At 32.1% G+C, this 5,158-nt stretch overlaps 1 long non-coding RNA gene across 1 annotated transcript; it reads left to right on the forward strand.

Moving 5' to 3' along the window:
* The first annotated feature begins 1,303 nt into the window (after window positions 1–1,303).
* Window positions 1,304–4,075, forward strand: LOC112707769 (uncharacterized). The gene is made up of 4 exons (XR_003156134.2): window positions 1,304–1,493; window positions 1,591–1,645; window positions 1,729–1,870; window positions 3,785–4,075. It is a non-coding gene; the product is annotated as an uncharacterized lncRNA (long non-coding RNA).
* The last annotated feature ends 1,083 nt before the right edge of the window (window positions 4,076–5,158 follow it).

A 5,158-nucleotide genomic window follows, 5' to 3' on the forward strand; every position in this document is an offset into this window, starting at 1 on the left:
AGGAAAGAAAAGAGTAGCTAGTGGATCAACATAATGTTACTCATGAAATTAAACATGATTATGTAAATAGTTATTAAGAGGCAATACCATATTAATTGTTGGCACAATGCAATAATTAGCAACAAGATGTTGAGCAAACCCCACCCTTCCAGAGCATCCTCATCATCATAACATCAAATTACAAGACATTATTTCTAATGAGGCATGAAGCTAAGGTCGTAGCTTCAATATATTTATAAGGTGAGAGGATCCACGTTGAATCCTAATAAATATCATGGTTATTATTATTAATATAAGGAACTCACCTTGAAGTTACGGTGAAGGTGATGAGAAATTTCTAGCAATAATAATCCTATATAATGAAACGCGGCATTGGATTAGTGACAAGGCAATAGGTGTTTTCCTTCTTAAAAAATAAGGCACCATTAGATTATTATTACAAACTTAAGGTTTGTCAAATGCATAATCTCTCTCTTTTTTCACGTAACTTCTAAACCTCATTCTTCAAATTGGTTTATCAAAAAATTTTATTAGTGATATTATTTTTTTAAAAAAATCACTTAAATAAAGATGTTAAAAACATCTTTTTTAAAGATGTTTTTTAAAAATTAAAATTTAACACACATAATCAATTAAACTGAGTTATTTTTATTAAAATTAGATCGGACAAATCAATTTAGCCAAAAAATTAATAAATTAAATTTTAAACCGGTCTAAATTAATATTTTTTTATAAAAAATGACTATAATATCTATATTATAAAAAATAACTAAAATACCATATTTTATAAAAAACAATATTAATTTAGACCGATTCAAAATTTGATTCACTATTTTTTGGTCAAATTAATTTGTTTAGCCTAATTTTGACAAAAATAATACTATTTAATTAATTATATATGTTAAATTTTAATTATTAAAAAATATATTAAAAAATATTTTAAATGTCTTTATCGAAATAATTTTCTTTAAAAAAATATAATCATAAATTAAATCAATTCTTTTATTAATTAAAAATAATGTATCATATTAAATAACACGTTACAATAATAACATAATAATTTAATATTTATAATGTAAACCCGTTAAATTAGCAAATAATTAATTAATAAATTAAAATTTAATGAAATAATTTAGAAATGTGAATTTTATATTAAAATAGGATAGAGCTAATTAAAATAAGAATTTTGACACTAATTTCAAAAAATTTGACCCAAAATTAAGCCAAACAGATCGAACCAATCGAACCAGACCCAAAATGGGCTCAAGGCCCAACTCCACCTAGCCACTTAATCAAAACACCTGCCATCCTTCTTCTTCCTCTTCATTTAACGCTGGTCGCTGGGAAACATTGTGGAGAAGAAAGGGAAGACAAAACCCTTGTTCCAACTTCTCTCCACCATAACTTTTTTATCCGAGTTCTGATCGCCGCATCGTTTGTGGCCACGTGTTCACTGTGTCGAGCTCTATGATTCTGTCGGATTAATTTCATTGGTAAGCTTCTCTCTCAATCTAGTTTCTCTACTCCTCTTGATTTTCAAAAATTATGTATGTGAGTGTTGAGATTTTGGTTTTTTTTTTTCTGTTGTAGGACCCAATTAGGTTGAGAAAAATACTCACTCTTACTTATTTGGTACTTGGGTACGGTAAGAATCATTAACCCTAGTTAATTCTTTGATTTAATGAGTTGGAAATTAAATTGGGTATGTATATATGACAATTGTATTAGGTGTATGAATATATGTGAGATGGAGTAAGAATTGAATATACCAGAGGCTTGATTAGAAGCTTGAGAAGCTGAATTGTGGTTACGAAGGCTTGAAAGCTTGTTTTGTGGGGGTGTCTTGAGTTATACATGGAAAACGGCTAAGGTATGGTTTAGGTTTCTCGTATTTAATATATAATGTTCTGTGAAAACTTAGGCTACAGGACCGTATGATAGGAATGAATGCTTGAGTATGTAAATTGTTTAGTACTTTGTTGTTATATTTTGAACAAGGTTGGGTTGTGGTTTGTTGTTGATATTGGTGTTGGAATCCTAAATGATAAATTAATGAAGTTGTTAATGTATGAAAATGAATATGAGGTTGTGGTGGTTTGTTATTGAATCTTGTTACTTAGGTAATGAATATTTGGTATGGGATTATGTATATATTGACGTATATTTGTGTGAGATAAGGTATGGAGGTTTTGGCCTTTTTAAAGGGTGTAGGGTTGTGTTGAATATGAGTAAAGGAAGTGGGATTCAGTTTAGTTTTTGTGAAATTGGGGTTTGATATGGGGTGAATGAATGTGGGGTGATGTTGTTATGTTATTGTATGTGTGGAGCTGAATTTGCATATAATAGGTTGGTTATGAAAGGTCAATTGATGGAAAAAGGAGGTTTTGAGGTTTGTATAAAAACTGATTTTTTTTAGACGAACTTCGGTAAGTTATAACTTGGTTTTTCGATCCCCAAATAATTCAAAATTATTTTATATGAAAATTGAGTCCATGAGGTTTACGCTGTTCGAAAAACGGATGGAAAATGTTTTAAAATGAAAAAATTAATCTCGTCAGAAGTTTAGAGCTCAAAACTGAAATTTCTGCAGACTTAGCTATTTTTGGCTAATCTGCCTTGTATGCATACGTGAACACCCTTCATACGCATAGGATCTATTCTGTTTGGGACGTATGCATACGCGAACATGTGTATGCGTACGCATACTGCCCTGCGTACGCATACTGACCAAAAAGGGATCTATGCGTATGCATATCTCTTGCATGCGTATGCATAGCCCTGTTTTTCAGCAAATGCATATTTTGTATTTTAAACCCAATTTTAATCCTTTAAAACTTCTATTTTTACTCTTTTAACTCTCGATCTTAGTAGTAATCCTAGTCATGGGATGAAACTACGAAAGAGGTGGTACCTTGGAGGTGAAGTAAGGTTAGGAAGTGATGATTCATATAAGAAAATGTGGATACATGAGGTATATGTGATGCCATAGTAATGATGTATGGTTGTAAAAGAGTATAAATGACTGTGAATGATATGATGATTGATAGTTGAAATGCGATGGAATGAATAAATGTATGTTTGAGATACCTGGGTAGTAGCAAGGATGGTGGTTCGTCCCGCTTGCTCCAGGTCAGTAATTGTGACGTTTGGGTAGTAGCAAGGATGGTGGTTCGTCCCGCTTACTTCAGGTTGAGCTTTTAAATACCCACCTGGGTAGTAGCCGTATTAGTAGTTATTCCACTGGCTCTGGATTAAGCGGGTAGTAGTAAGGGGGTTGTAGCTCAAACCCAGTTGCTCTGCATGGGTGTTTCAGTCCGTGGTTAGCTACCAGGACATGTCAGGATGGCTATATAACCGACAGATGATATCATCAGCCATAGATCAGGCATATATCATGTGCATAATGTCTGAATTGCTTGCTTGTGAACTAATTGGGATTGCCTACGTGATTATAAACTACTACTTGTTATAATCGTTATTTGTATTACTTGTGAACTACTTGTGTTTGCCTTGCTTTGCTTGTTTGTCTGTGCAACTCAACGGAGATGGAGGAATGGAGGAAAGGTGGAAAAATTTAGTGTACAGGTTAAGTTTAGTTAGGTTTGAGAATCCCTAGAAGACCACCTGTTTATGGTTTCTGTTTAGTTCTTTAAGCTGTATAATCTGGGTGTCGGCGTTCTAGGATTGCCTCTGACATTTCCACGACCTTAGATATTATGTGCGTGACACCTTTACCATGCTAAGAACCTCTGGTTCTCACCCCATACTGTGTTGTGTTTTTCAGATGCAAGTCGAGAGGCTCCTCGCTAGGCGTTTGGACTTCCGCAGCGGAGTAGTTTCTGGGATTATTTTGATATGTAGCTTATGTATATACATATACTTAACTATCTCCAATTGACTTGTGATTTTGTTCTTCTTAGAGGCTAATGGAGAGTTAGGGTTTTATTTATGTATTTTGGGCTTTGGGATATGTATATATGTATGTAAATATTCTCCGGCCAGTTTTAACTTCACAAGCTGAGTTAGGAGCTTGTCATTATGTATCTTTTTCGCTTTCTACTCCTAGTTTCTGTTATATTAGTTTGTTGCATAGTTATCAGAACCGAACCAGTGATCAAACCGGTAAGGTCACTGGGTTATTGGGTCACTGGTTTAACCGTTGGGTTACTGGTTGAACCGGTTGATTCGGTCCTATGTAAATAAAAAAATAAAAAATAGTTAAAAGTTTAAAATTAAAATTTAAAATACATATTTTTACTAATATTTTAAAATATCAAGTTATTTTAAAACAATATGGAATATGAACAATAAATATTTTATTATTTTTACTCTATCATCAATATTTTTATTTTGTTTTTATATTAAAATAACTATTATTTTTAAATTTTAATAATTTATTAATTATTTTATATCTTTTATACTATTATATACTACAAATATTTATTAAAAAATAATATTAATAGATATTATATAATTATAAAAAAATAAGTGAGTTTATAATTATTGTTAAACAAAAATATAATTAATTTAAGAATGAGTGAGTTTATAATTAAAATTAAAATAAATTAAATAAAAGTAAACTATTTGATGAAAGATATCTATATGTATTATAATTTGCATAAAATTTAATAGAAAACATAGTGGTTTGGTGGTTGTGGAGTTTTTTGGTTTCCTTGAGGGCAGGGGTTCGAACCCTACCTTAAGCATTTTGGAAATATTTTCTCCCAAACGGTTCGGTCAGACCACCTCACCGGTTCACACCGAGTTTGATCGGGTCAATTCCTTGTGCGGTTCAAATACTGGACCGGACCGGTATAGGGTCTGGTTCACCAGTTTTCCGGTCGAACCGGTCAGTCCGGTCCGGTTTTTACAACTATGGTTCGTTGACTTTCGGTTCCTTCGCACGCAAGTAATCACGTTCCTAAGCGTTGCGTTGTTATTTCCGCGATTTCGTTTCTCCTATTTTTCAAGGCTCCTAATTTATTATATTCTTTCTGCTATTATATGTATATATTTTATATTTAGAGGTAGTAGCGCCTCGCCACCTCTATTTTACATCCTAGGTGTAAAGTTCTATGTGGTAGGGTGTTACATATGTCACACAATAATTGATTGTATCTTATTATAAAATAACATATAAATCATTCATTTTGTGAAA

The sequence above is a fragment of the Arachis hypogaea genome, chromosome 8 (genome assembly GCF_003086295.3).
Source record: "Arachis hypogaea cultivar Tifrunner chromosome 8, arahy.Tifrunner.gnm2.J5K5, whole genome shotgun sequence".
In the NCBI taxonomy this organism is placed as follows: domain Eukaryota; kingdom Viridiplantae; phylum Streptophyta; class Magnoliopsida; order Fabales; family Fabaceae; genus Arachis; species Arachis hypogaea.